Source organism: Balaenoptera borealis, assembly GCF_965194805.1.
Source record: "Balaenoptera borealis genome assembly, chromosome: 3".
Taxonomy (NCBI): domain Eukaryota; kingdom Metazoa; phylum Chordata; class Mammalia; order Artiodactyla; family Balaenopteridae; genus Balaenoptera; species Balaenoptera borealis.
The window spans coordinates 42,949,732-42,964,809 of record NC_138866.1 but is presented as its reverse complement, the minus strand read 5'-3'; the positions used below and the strand labels follow the sequence as shown (position 1 = coordinate 42,964,809).

At 42.2% G+C, this 15,078-nt stretch overlaps 1 protein-coding gene across 2 annotated transcripts in view; it reads right to left on the bottom strand.

The window, feature by feature from the left end:
• The window catches only part of SLC35F4 (solute carrier family 35 member F4), a gene marked incomplete at its 5' end in the record, with an annotated part of 267,380 nt that overhangs the window by 56,551 nt on the left and 195,751 nt on the right, over nucleotides 1–15,078 (bottom strand). The gene's annotated exons all lie outside the window — the stretch shown is intronic.

Here is a 15,078-nt window from a genome sequence, read left to right as displayed (position 1 = left end):
ACCCTCTAGCTCCCTACAGCATCAAGATTTTATTTCCTCAGTGCTGCCCAAGGATGATTCCCTTCCCTCAACTGTGTCCCTAATCACACCCATATTTTATTAAGTCTAAAGTTGTTTTCCTAACCTGGGTTACCTCTTATCTTGCCCACACCCAGTCTCTGACTACTCATGCTTGTTGCTCCTTATACCTTCTGTTATCTGTAGAATTAGATTATGGGTTAACCTTGATGATTTCTGCTGAACATTCATAGGAATCTGAAATGGATTTTAAAGTACTCCAAAGGGACCTAAGAAAGAATTTTGAATCTATGTGGCTGATCCTAGATGTGAATCAGCAGAGTATCACAAAATTGCCTTTAAAATTTTGGGGGTGATAGTCTTGGTCTTCAAAAATTTCCCAAATAATAGATGTTTTTCATTGCAAAAGTACAAATAATAATTTTTTAAAATCTCTGAGCCCAGTTAATAACTCCCTGAATGTTTTTAATGTGGATACCTTGGCCCTCTGTCCTATTTTTAACTGCCCAGCACCCAACTCCCTTCTCATTTAGGGGGAAGCTACCCTCTCCATTACATAATCCTTGGTGGAAAAGTGCCTCATATCCCAGAGTAGAAGCTAAAGGAAAGAGATAACTCTCCCTGCCCCTGGCAATAGGGTGCAGACATGGTTTGGTTTCAGCTAATCAGACGCTCCTATCCAGAACTCTGAATCTCAGGGAAGCCAGGAAGGCTAAAGTTCCATGAGCAGCAGTGGCAGGCTGTCTGATCAGGATGTCGGTAGTGATGGCAACAGCAAGAACATGGCAGATTGTTTTAGCTGCTTGGCTGTAAAGGTCTCTTAGTTCCTGCACATTTTCCAAGGTTCTGTGAGTCTCTCCTCCCAAGTCCACCCAGTAAATCTCCTGTTTTCTAACCAGCCATATCCAACTTCTGAGGCTTCTGTGTCTGATACCGACTCTACAGGACCTTTGCATGCACCCAACCTCAAAGCTCCCTCCTGACCTGTCCTTCTCCCTTTATCTCTGAAGTTTTCACTCACTATTTCTCTTTGGATTGCAGCCATCTCTATGGGTGACTGTCTTGGTTCTCAGGGAGGGGCCCATTGAGAGCATTTAGGAAGATTTTTGGGAAATCTTACCAGCTTTCCTATAAGAACCCAATGACAGACATTTTTAAGGGGGTATAGCAGGGTGTTACCTTTGCTGAACACCTGCGGGCAAGTTTTCCACTGGAAGAGAGCTGGCTGACTCCCAGGTGAAGGTGGAGAGGGAGAATCTCTTAAGATGCACCAACCTCACTTCTCCCATTACTCCAGTCACTCTGATGCCAACAAGTAGAGATTCATTGGCCATACAGTGAAAAGACCTGTTCTGTGGTTCTGAAATATTTACTTTAACCCATGAAAATGAAAAATTTAGAATCAATTTTAGAACATTTCCCAAAGAGATCATCTCAGTAAATTGAAGCAAAATAGATAAGAAAATGCTATGCTATATGAAGAAAATAAAAGTGCTAATGGGCCTGGTATAAATTTATAGTTCAGCTACTCCTAGATTATTAAATGCAGTTCTAGAAATTGTGCCTTTGAATACACATCCTTTCTCTTAGTTGGTAAGATGCTGGCATTAATACTACACAACTATGAGAGCAAGGAATACTCCCAAATTCATTCTATGAGGACATTATCACCCTGATACCAAAACTAGACAAAGATACTACCAAAAAAAATTATAGGCCAGTATCTTTGATGAATATAGATGCAAAAATCCTCAACAAAATATTAGCAATCTGAATCCAACAATACACTAAAAGGGTCATACACCATGATCAAGTTGGGTTCATTCCAGGGTTGCAAGGATGGTTCAATCAATGCGATACACCACATAAACAAAAGGAAAGACAAAACCCACATGACTGTCTCAATAGATGCAGAAAAAGCATTTTACAAAGTTCAAAATCCATTCATAAAAACACTCACCAAAATGGGTATAGAGGGAAAATATCTCAACATAGTAAAAGGCCATTTATGACAAACTCACAACCAACATAATACTCAACAGTGAAAAGCTGAAAGTCTTCCCGCTAAATTCAAGAAAAAGACAAGGATGCCCACTCTTATCACTTGTATTTAACATGGTATTGGAAGTCTTAGCCACCACAGCACTCAGATAAGAAAAACTAATAAAAGGTATCCAAATAGGAAGGGGAGGGGTAAAACTGTCACTATTTGCAGATGACATGGTACTCTATATAGAAAACCCTAAAGTCTCCACACAAAAACTATTAGAATTGATAAATGAATTCAGCAGGACAGTAGGATACAAGATAAATATACAGAAATCTGTTGTGTTTCTTTACACTAATAATGAAATGTTAGAAAGAGGAGAAAAAACCCATTTAAAATCATGTCAAAAAGAATAAAAAACCTAGGAATAAACTTAACCAAGGAGGTGAAAAAACCTACACTCTGAGAACTATAAAACACTGATAAAGGAAATTAAATACGATACAAAGAAATGAAAAGATATCCCCTGTTCTTGCATTAGAAGAATTAATATTGTTAAAATGGCCATACTACTCAAAGCAACCTACAGATTTAATGCAATCCTTATCAAAACACCCATTACTTTTTTCACGGAACTAGAACAAATAATCCCAAAATTTATATGGAACCACAAAAGACCCAGAATTGCCAAAGCAATCTTGAGGAAAAAGAATAAAACTAAGGTATAACCCTTCCAGACTTCAGACTATAATACAAAGCTACGGTAATCAAAACAGCATTGTATTGGCACAAAAACAGACACATAGATAAATGAAACAGAATAGAGACCCTAGAAATAAACCCACACAACTATGGTCAATTAATCTATGACAAAGAAGGCAAGAATATACAATGGAGAAAAGACAGTCTCTTCAACAAGTAGTCGGGCAAGCTGGACAGCTACATGTAATCAATGAAATTAGAACACTCCCTCACACCATATACAAAAATAAACTCAAAATGGTTTAAAGATTATTGTAGCTTTGTAGTATATAGTCTGAAGTCAGGGAGCCTGATTCCTCCGGCTCTGTTTTTCTTTCTCAACATTGCTTTGGCTATTCAGGGTCTTTTGTGTTTCCATATAAATTTTAGGATTATTTGTTCTAGTTCTGTGAAAAATGCCATTGTAATTCGATAGGGATTGCATTAAATCTGTAGGTTGCCTTGAGAAGTACAGTCATTTTGACAATATTGAGTAACATATACACACTACTATATATCAAATAGATAACAGGGACCTGCTGTATAGCACAGGGAACTATACTCAATATTTTGTTATAATCTATTAGGGAAAAGAACCTGAAAAGGTGTATATATATATAGACAGAGATATATATAGAGAGATATATATATATAATATATCTGACTGAATCACTGTGCTGTATACCTGAAACTAACACAATGTTGTAAATCAACTATAGTTCAATTTTTAAAAATGGTTTAAAGACCTAAATGTAAGACACGACACCATAAAACTTCTAGAAAAAAACATAGGCAAAACATTCTTTCACATAAATTGTAGTAATATTTTCTTAGATCAGTCTCCCAAGGTTAAAGAAACAAAAGCAAAAATATAAAATGGGATCTAATCAAACTTATAAGCTTTTGCACAGCAAAGGAAACCATCAATAAAATGAAAAGACAACCTACACAGTGGGAGAAAATATTGGCAAATGATGCAATAGACAAGAGATTAATATCCAAAATATACAAACAGCTCATACAACTTAATATTGAACAAACAACCCAATCAAAAAATGGGCAGAAGACCTAAATAGACATTTCTCCAAAGAAGACATACACATGGCCAACAGGCACATGAAAACATGCTCAACATTGCTAATTATTAGAGAAATGCAAATCAAACCACAATAAAGTATCATCTCACACCAGCCACAATGGCTATCACCAAAAAGTTTACAAATAATACATGCTGGAGAGGGTATGGAGAAATGGGAACCCTCATACACAGTTGGTAGGAATGTAAATTGGTGCATCCACTATGAAAAACAGTATGGAGATTCCTTTAAAAACTAAAAATAGAGTTACCATATGATCCAGCAATCCTACTCCTGGGTATGTATCTGGAAAAAATGAAAACCCTAATTTGAAAAGATAAATGCACACCAATATTCATAGCAGTACTATTTATAGTATCCAAGACATGGAAACAACCCAAGTGCCCATCAACCAATGATTGGCTTAAGAAGATATGATATAGAGATGGTGAGGAGAGTGGTTGGGAGCTGCAGTCATTTTGTTGCTACCTCAAACTGCTGGAGTCCGAAGGATCAGCTGTTGATTAATTTTTCCATTGACAATAGTCATACAAGAATCCTGCTAGGCTCAAAGGGCAAAAGAATTGAAGGTGATGGTTTACCTGCCCTGAGGCAATCCATGGCACAGAGATAGAAGATGACGGAGAAGTAGGAGGATGTGGAGTTCATCTCTCTCCACAGATGCATCAGGAATACATCTATAGATGCAACAATTCTTACAGAACACCGGCTGAAGACTAGCAGAAGACCTTGGACACCAGACAGGACTATAAAGATCCCTGCATAACTGGGTAGGATGGCAAAAAGAAGGGAGAAGGAGGAGGAGAGGAAGCCGGATGGGACCTGCACCCCAGGGTGGGGGAGCTGAAGCAAAGAAGAGATTCCCAAATTCGGGGAAACCTCCTCTCCAACAGAGAAATCAACTGGGACAGAAGAAAAGCATTTGAGGCTGTCGGAAGAGGATGAAGTGGCTGATCCGTGGCAGATGGGACAGAGTGAGAAATACACAGACGGTCCGTACCGCAGCCCTACATGCCCTGGACTGGGACATGTGTTCACAGGTGTGCAAGGGGGCTGGGAGCTGGAGCACGGGGATTGGAGAACAGGCCTGGAGCGAGAATTGCTGTTGGCTGTGGGGAGACAGACTGCGGGGACGGGAGGGAGGAAATCCGCAGCAGGGAATACCTACAGAGGAAGACAGGACTGCCATGGGAGCAGGGCGCTACTGCTGAGTCACACGCAGGGGGAGGAGCCACTATTATAACTTCTCTCTTCCCACACGCCAGTGCCTGCTGACGACAATAAAAGAAGCCCCCTCAGGGATGGCCCTTGCGCGCCTGCTGCGGGGCGCCAGAAAAAGCCTGGCCAGGGTTGGCCCTCACGCGCCTCACTGCGGGCTCCAGAAAAGGCCCTCACTAGGGCCATATCTCTTGCGCCCGTGGCCACCAGCTTCCCTGAGCATCTGGCACTGTCGGGGCTCCCGCGATCCAAGCAGTCATACCACCTCCGTGCCCTGTCCTCACTGGGGCAGACCCAAGAGCTCCAAGGCAGCCTCAGGACCAGACTCTGTGGGTGGACCACACACAGAGGTGGGGATAAAACCGAAGCTGAACCCCAGGGATGGGGCGACTAAGGAAGAAGATCAAAAGTCTTTCCATCAGCTGTACAAGCTGCTGAGCTAGGTAGACCCTGCACCTATGGACTATCTGAGTAGACAATGAGTGTTCCCCACAAATGAAAACGGTCTGGCTCTGGCAGCTGTGGACTTTGGGGGCGAGAACATGCAGGAATTGGCCCAGATCAGAGTCTGAATGGTCCCCATAGGGTTATTTGTAGTGGGGTGGATGGACCTAGAGTCTGTCATACAGAGTGAAGTAAGTCAGAAAGAGAAAAATACTGTATGCTAGTGCACATATATGGAATCTAAAAAAATGGTACTGATGAAACTAGTGGCAGGGCAGGAATAAAGTCACAGACGTAGAGAACAGACTCGAGGACACAGGTGGAGGAGGGGACGCTGGAATGAACTGAGAGAGTAGCATTGACATATATATACTACCGAATGTAAAATGGATGACCAGTGAGAAGCAGCCGCATAGCACAGGGAGATCAGCTCGGTGCTTTGTGACCACCTAGAGGGGTGGGATAGGGAGGGTGGGAGGGATGCTCAAGAGGGAGGGGATATGGGGATATATGTATACATATATCTGATTCACTTTGTTGTACAGCAGAAACACAACATTGTAAAGCAATTATACTCCAATAAAGATATATATATAAAAAAGATGATATATATATATATATATATATACACACACACACAATGGATTATTAGTCATAAAAAAGAATGAAATATTGCCATTTGCTGCAGCACAGATGCAACACAGATGGACCTAAAGAATATTATGCTTAGTGGAATAAGTCAGACAGAGAAATACAAATACTATATGATATCACTCATATGTGGAATCTAACAAATAATACAAATGAATCTATATACAAAACAGAAATAGGCTCACAGACATAGAAAACAAACTTATGGTTATAAAGGGGAGAGAGAGGGGTAGAGGGACAAATCAGGAGTATGGGATTAACAGATACAAACTACTATACATAAAAATAGATAAGCAACAAGAATTTACTGTACAGCAAAGGGAATTATATTCAATAACTTGTAACGGAATATAATCTGCAAAAAAAAATCACTATGTTGTACACTTGCAACTTACCCAATATTTTAAATCAACTATACTTCAATTTTTAAAAAGGCCACACTACTATTTTGCTTTTTATAGCAAATATTCTATTCTTAAAACACATACAAATAATGTAATGATATTTTAAAATCATATTTTAGATGCAGTGGGAGTGTTTATGCTTGAAATAATAACTTCTTGCTAAAATAAGTAACTGATTCTAATTTGTATAATTCTGGATTTTTGTATGTTGAGCTTGCTTTGAATCACCGTTTGCTTTTCTTTAAGCCTTCACATTGACTTTCTTCTAGTTGAGTTTTGTCTCTTCTTCCCCCAAATCCTTAATTTCCTTGTAATTTGTACCAGGGTATTTACCCATATAGAGGTGCACAAAAAGGTACTAAGATCCCTAGGTACCTACCTTGCAGCATAAGTGCTACCCTCTTGCAATGTCACTATTGCTCTGAAAATCTTGCAAAATACTCCCTACTGACTGTAGAAACCCTTACTTACAAATTCTTCCCTGGTAGAATCTCTTGGAATACATTCCCTTCCAAATGGTCCTGGTGAGTTTCTTGATTGACAGATTTGACAAAATATTAATAAGGTGACCTCATAATTCATTACCGTCAAAAGCCAATTCAGAAGACCTGAGGCTATTGGCCTAATTCTGTTATTAAAGTTATTGATGCCTACTATATGCCTAGCCCTTTGCTAAGTGTAAGGAAGATAAGAAGGCACAATGCCTGCCCTCTTTTTCTTATGGTTGTAGGAGGGGAAAAGCAAAGTACACAGTAATTTATACAACGAAAGCTATATGCCAAATGGATGGGCAAGCCAACTTTTAATCTGGGAGCCAATTGACTTGCCACTGCCAATGGTCTGCAAGTATCTTCTCATTTGGGAATTGGCTTTCAAACCATAAGCCTATGCATCAGTTCACAAAATACTTATGCCTTGTTCATGAGCAGAAATAAATAAATGAGCAGATGAGCGTGCCAGGGTACAGTTAATGCAGTTAGTATATACATTTGTCACTTGGGAGGAGTACAAGTCAAGAACTGGCAGAGGCAGCTGCTTAGGTAGCTCTGCTGTGATTTAAGCCACAGTCTAAATAAAACTGCAAGTTTGTGCCTCGGGGGACACGGGGAAAGCTAAACAACCCACATTGGGTCATTTCCACAATTGTTATGGTGTTCACACTGTCCACACTGCCACGGAATGGCTTTAAGCAGGAAAATGGAATGATCAGATTTGGGTTTTTAGAAGAATGCTCTGCAGTGGATTAAGAGGGAGTAAAATCAGAGATAGAATGACTTATTAAGGAACACCAGAGCGACTTCCCTGGTGGTATAGTGGTTAAGAATCCGCCTGACAAGGCAGGGGACACAGGTTCTATCCCTGGTCCGGGAAGATAGCACATGCCGTGGAGCAACTAAGCCTATGCGCCACAACTACTGAGCCCACGTGCTCTAGGGCTTACATGCCACAACTACTGAGTCCATGTGCTCTAGGGCTTACATGCCACAACTACTGAGCCCATGTGCGCTGCAACTACTGAAGCCTGCGCTCCTAGTGCCCATGCTCCACAACGAGAAGCCACCACAATGAGAAGCCCACGCACCGCAATGAAGAGCAGCCCCTGCTCGCTGCAACTAAAGAAAAAACCCGCGCGCAGCAACGAAGACCCAACGCGTCCAAACATATAATTAAAAAAAAAAAAAAAAGAGAGAACACTGGAGTGGTCTGGAGGAGAGAGGGTAGTGACCTTGAAGAGGTGGTAGCAGTGAGTAGAAAGGGGTAGATTTGAGAGCTACTGCAGAGAGAGAGAATCGATTTAACTTGGGAAATGTTTGGATATGGTTGTAGAAATGAGGGTGAAGAGTCAAGGATAAGTATTAGTTTCTGTCCAGACAGTTGAACTGATAAGCCATTATTCACTGAGCTAGAGGGAAGACCTAGTTCAGGGGGTGGGTGATGAATACAGTCTTAGACATGCTGAGTTTAAGGCACAGGAAAGTCACCCAAGGGGAGATGGACAGTGGGCAGCTGGACACACAGGTCTAGAGTTTAGGAGACAAGTTTCAGATGGATTCACAGATTTGAGAGTCATCAGTATATGGACAAGTCATTGAGACCATAGCAGAGGTTATGGATTAAAATGTGTCCACTCCCCACCACAAGTGACCAAATTCACACGTTGACATCCTAACGCCCCAGTATGTCAGAATGTGACCTTATTTAGAGAAGGGGTCTTTACAGAGGTAATCAAATGAAAATGAGGCCATCAGGGTGGGCCCAATTCCATATGACTGGTGTCCTTATAAAAAGGGGAAATTTGAACACACACACACACACACAGAGTGAAAACACCATGTGAAGATGAAGGCAGATATTGGGGTGATGCTTCTACAAGCCAAAGAATGCCAGATTGTCAACAAATCACCATGAGCTAGGCAAGAAGCATGGAACAGATTTCCTCTCACAGGCCTCAGAAAGGAAGCAACCCTGTTGACACCTTGATCTCAGACTTCTAGCCTCCAGAACTATGAGACAATACATTTCTGCTAGTTAAGCCACCAAGTTTGTGGTACTTTGTTACAGCAGCCCTAGTAAACTCCTACAGGAGGGAATGAGATCATCCAGAGAGATCACTGAGAAATGCAGATAAGTAGGACTGAGGGGCAAGAAACCAATAATGAAAGGGATATGAACCTATGAAATAATGAAAGGGCTATGAGCCCAAAAAGTGGTGGGAAAACCAGAAGGATGTAACAATGTGGAAGCCAAAGAGAGAGTGAGTGAGAGAAGACGACCACGACACAAAGTGTGGCTTTAGTGACATGACAGTCATTGTTGACTCTGGAAAAAATACTATTGCTGTAATCATAGGGGCAATAGTGTTGGCATTTATTGAGAAAGGTGTGGGAGGTGAGAAAGTGTGTGCAGAAAGTGTAGAGAGCATACAAATGCAAAGAAAAAAATTTTCTACACAGAGATTTTGAAAATACAGAAATCATGTTCTTTTAATGAGTAGACAAACCATCCCAAATCTGTCATGTGGGAGATGGGGATGGACACATATGCTGATGCATGGTGGAGGAAGAAGACCAAGTCTCTCTGCCTTGGTTCATGGTATACTGGGGTAAAGAGGATGGAAAACAGGTGAATTATAACAAAACATGGAAAGCCATAATATACTGACAAATCCTGGGCTTAATGGAAATGAGGATCTGCAGGATGGATCAGTGGATGGATGGGTAGATGGATGGGTGGGTGGGTAGTTGGATGGTTGGATGGTTGGATGGCTGGCTGGCTGGATGGTTGGATGGTTGGATGGTTGGATGGATAGACGGATGGATGGATGGTTGGATGGATGGATGGATGGATGGAAGAAAAGATAGCAAAACCACGTAATTCAGGGTAGTTTTGTTTGAAGAAAGATAATCCTTTATTCACAGCGCAAAAAACTCATAAAAATCATGCATAACTTTGTAATTTAATAGGAGAAGATGTGAAACTTTAAGTTCCTTGAAATCCTCCTACCCAGATTTCAGGGGAACTGGTTTGGCCTGTTAATCACCTCCTCCCACGGTTGCTGCAAATGTTCAATCAAAATCCTCAATATAAAGGTAATTTATTGGCCAAAGAGGAGGAATAAATATTAAAGTATTTGTTCTGTTCCTTTGGTAAGCAAGTGAAAGTAATTTATTCCCTGGGAATACCGTGTTCACCCATGTGAGGCAAATTACAGCAGCCCCACAAGTGTTAGAACACTTAATGCACTGGTACTGACAGTTGAGCATAATATATTTAAAACTCTCTTGTAGAGGCAGCTCTTACAGTTTGCTAGTCATGCTCTCCTCTCGCAATCCTACATTTATCTAATGGAGTGGAAGACCCTTCTTCTGACGTTCACACTGTCTGGAAGATGACTTAAATTTACTACACAGGCACTAGAATAAAGCGTCCTGCTGGCATCCCTTTTAAACATTCCTTGAATCCATCTCCTCTTGCCATCCTTACCTCTCCAACCCGTCCCCCACCCCCCCGACAACATCATGCCCTCTTTGGCTCTTTCTGACTGCCACATGCTCCCAGCCCCCAGCGTTGCCCAGAGTTACTGCCATGTGAGGATGGAAGTTATTTGATATCAGAGAGAAAATTCTGGGTAACCCTTGACCTACACACCTAGAGCCTAGAGACTAATTTTCCTGGCTACTATTTGTCTTGGCTAGGGGAGGTTTGGCATTCATTCATTCATAAACCTTTACTGCAGGGTCTCCTGTGTGCCAGACATTGACCTAGGCTATAGAGGATGCAAAGAGGGTGAAGACCAAATCTCTCTGCCTTGGTTCATGGTACATTGGAGTGAAGAGGCTGGAAAACAGGTGAATTATTATCCAACATGGAAAGTGCTAATATACTGATAAATCTTGGGCTTAATGGAAATGAGGAGCTGCAGGAAACTGGGTCTAGAGGGTATGAGAAATTGTAAGACCTCAGAAGAGGGAGCCACACTTACAGGGCAACGCTTCTTGGGAAACTAGTCAAAACCAGCTGGAAAACAGCCTGATGACTGCTTGTGGTCTGGAGGGTCAACTGTACCCTCTGCACTCAACAGTGGTGAAGCTACATCATAATGAAGTGAATCTGAGCTTTGAGACCAATTGTGGTCACAGCTTTAAAAACCCTGTAACCAGCCCCTTTCCTCAAAGCCCCATCCTACGGAACCTAACCCCTCGGTTTCTCTCAGCTCAGTGTTCACTTTGTCTCAGAAACTTTATTTTTCTTTATTAATATATGAACAAAATGCTGTAGGATTAAGGAAGACTTTATATGTTTGTGTTACCAACATCAATGCCAAGCACAGGAGACCTGGCGTGGAGGAGCTTTCTGTAGAGAAGAAAAGGATAGTGAGTCTGGTCATGAGCTCACTCAAGCATCCAACAAATACTTAGTGAGAAACTACTGTGTGCCAGGCAGTATGCTGAGTGCCAAGGAGACATGAACTGAAAAAACAGACATGGTCTCAGACTTTGTGAAGCTTAGAGTAAGCGAACAAACACATAAACCTATGAATACAACATGAGTAAGCAAATACATCAATAAATATTACAAATTCTAAGTACTATGGAGAAAGCAAGGAGTAGTGATAGAGAATAACAGAGTACAGGCTTATTATTGCGCTTCACTTAATTGAACTTTGGAGATACTGTTTTTTGTTTTTTTGTTTTTTCTTTTTTTTTTTTTTTTTTTTTTTTTACAAATTGAGGGTTTGTAGCAACCCTGCATTGTCAGATGATGGTTAGCATTTTTAGCAATAAAATATTTTTAAAGTATGCACATTTTTTAGACATAGTGCTATTGCACACTTAAGAGAATACAGAGTAGTGTAAACATAATTTTATATGCATTGGGAAACCCAAAATTCATGTCACTCGCTTTATTGTGATATTCCCTTTATTGTGGTGGTCTGGAACTGAGCCCACAATCTGTCCAAGGTACACCTGAGTAGTCTAGGTAGATTGTCAAGGGAAGTCTCTCCGAGGAGATTACAGGTAAACTGAGACCTTAGGATGAGGAAAAGATAGAAATGAAAAACAGAGGGAAGAGTGAATCAGGAAGCAGGAACAGCATGTGCAAAGACCCTGAGGTGGGAAAGAGTTTGGTGTGTTTTAGGAATTAAATTCAGGTCAGTGAGGATGGACTACAGTAAACAATGGAAAGAAGAGCATAAGATAAGGTTAAAGAGGAGACAGAATCCAGATCAATTTGGAGGCAGGATATCCAGATACTAGGCAATTGGAGAGCTCTGACAAGAGTTTGGGTAAAGACAGGATTGGTCACACAAAGTTAGAATCATTAGCATAAAAGAGACAGTGGCAGGCAGGACAAGAAACTAACAATCTAAAGCTATGAACATAGAGTAGATGCCCAGAGGGTCCAGGACAAGCACCCTGGGGAACAATCCTGGGGAACACCTGTTATCCAGCCGTGGAGCCATTGAGGCCAGCAAACAAAACGGAGAAGAGTGAGTCAGAGGCAGAAGCTGAGTCATAACGTTGAGAATCCAAAGAGTTTCAAAAAGAAGATACCAGTTAACCAGTTCAAATACTAACAAGTGGTCAGGGAGACTAAAGGTGGAAGAAAAATACCCATTGACTGTGGCAATAGGGATGTCACAAATGACTCATGAAAGCAATTTCACTAGGGAAGATGTGAAGGATGTGAAAGCAATAGGAATGGAGGCAGAGGTTTGAGATATTGGAAGGTAGATGCATCAGGGCCTAGTGAAGGGTTATTCAAGACACGTGGGAAAGTTCCAGCCACATGAAGTGACTTGTACAGGACTAAGCCTCCCTCCCACCGCAAACTAAATCGAACTGGACAAACATAAGGCAACGGTTTTCAGGTATTGGCCAACAGGTGGCGCAGGAGTGCAATCGCTAAGAAAAGGTCTCAAAGTCAGCCCCGGGATCTCTAGTTTCCTCCCAGTGGTGCAGAATGTTGAATCTGAGCAGAGCCCTGAGATTCCACTCAGTAGGGGAGACAGAGACCAAAGTTTGGGGCAACTGAAGTAGCTGGAATTCGTGGTGCAGTCAGAGAGGAGGGAGTTGTGACTTCTGAGGCCGTTGCAAGCAAGTCACAAGCTTGCCTTTTTCTCCAGCCATGCCGTTGACATTTCTCCTCATTCAACTCTGGACCTACATTCTATGAACTTATATTTAAGCTTCAAGACTCAGTTGAAGGGCATTCCTTGACCATCTGCCCTCCCCTGTTGCACTTACCTAATTATACCATATTGTGTTGTAATTTCTGGTTTATTTATTTTTCTCCCTGGCTGTCAGCTTCTTAATAATATGGGCTCTGTCTTGCCCATTTCTGTGTCGCCAGTCCTGGCACTTAGTAATTTTCATGAGTATTTGTTTTGTTGCCTGACCCTCGAGGAGAAACTGCATGTAGCACCCACTTATGCTCTACTATGTTCAATAACTTTAATGTGTACGTGGCTTATCATCCTCACACATGCTTAAAAAAATTTGTTTAATGACTAAATGCATAAATTGACAAGATTAGAAATGCCTTCATGAAAGACAAGAACCAATTTCTACTTCTTTGGAATCTCTTATGCCTCTATGAAAGGATGCTGGGTACACACTATTCAGTAAATACTTGTGAAATTGGTTGATTAGCAGGAAAACCAATAAACTCCGGATGCATCAAAAGTTTCCTCATATTTGCATCTTTGAAATTTGAGCATGGAATGGCAACTACATTGGCAATTACCTTTAGATCTCCCATGAACACCAGATGCAGTTGACTCTAAGGAGCTATCATATTTAAGCTCTGGGCAGCAAGGACAGAATTGTTTTTGTGTCCCTGTTTCTGTCCTCTGGATGGAGATCATTAACACACATGCTGAGCTGATCTGATCAGCAGGTGCATGGAATAGAACCAGCTCTGCAGGCTTTTTGGCAAATCTTAATAGAGTAATTATATAATTTATTGTGTGTCTGGTTCCATCAGCATTTAGATCAAAGTGAAATATCTGAGGCTTGATATTTACAAAGTCTCAAAAAGAGAGTCTGTCATATGCTCCCCTGAGAAGACAGGAGTTTGTGTCTCCCTCCATCCCCTGCTCTTCTCACCAATGGACCACTCAGTCACAAGCCCCAGAGTGTCCCTGTCCTCCTAGAGTTTAGGTGCTCCAATGATACTTTCTGATCTCTCAGTAACTTGAAAGAGCATTCATTAAGAAGCATTTCCAGAGAACTTCAAGATGGCGGAGGAGTAAGACGTGGAGATCACCTTCCTCCCCACAAGTACATCAGAAATACAACTACATGTGGAACAACTCCTACAGAAAACCTACTGAACGCCAGCAGAAGATCTCAGACCTCCCAAAAGGCAAGAAACTCCCCACGTACCTGGGTAGGGCAAAAGAAAAAAGAAAAAACAGAGACAAAAGAATAGGGACAGGACCTGCACCAGTGGGAGGGAGCCGTGAAGGAGGAAAGGTTTCCACACACTAGGAAGCCCCTTCGCAGGCGGAGACTGCAGGTGGTGGAGGTGGGAAGCTTCGGAGCCACGGAGGAGAGTGCAGCCACAGGGGTGCGGAGGGCAAAGCGGAGAGACTCCCGCACAGAGGATCGGTGCCAACCAGCATTCACCAGCCCGAGAGTCTTGTTTGCTCACCCGCTGGGGCGGGCGGGGGCTGGGAGCTGAGGCTCCGGCTTCAGAGGTCAGATCCCAGGGAGAGGATGGGGTTGGCTGCGTGAACACAGCCTGAAGGGGTTAGCGCACCGCAGCTAGCCGGGAGGGAGTCCAGAAAAAGTCTGGAGCTGCCAAAGAGGCAAGAGACTTTTTCTTGCCTCTTTGTTTCCTGGTGCGCGAGGAGAGGGGATTAAGAGCACCGCCTAAACGAGCTCCAGAGACGGGCAGGAGCCGCGGCTATCAGTGTGGACCCCAGAGTCGGCATAAGATGCTAAGGCTGCTGCTGCCGCCACCAAGAAGCCTGTGTGCGAGCACAGGTCACTATCCACATCTCCCCTCCCGG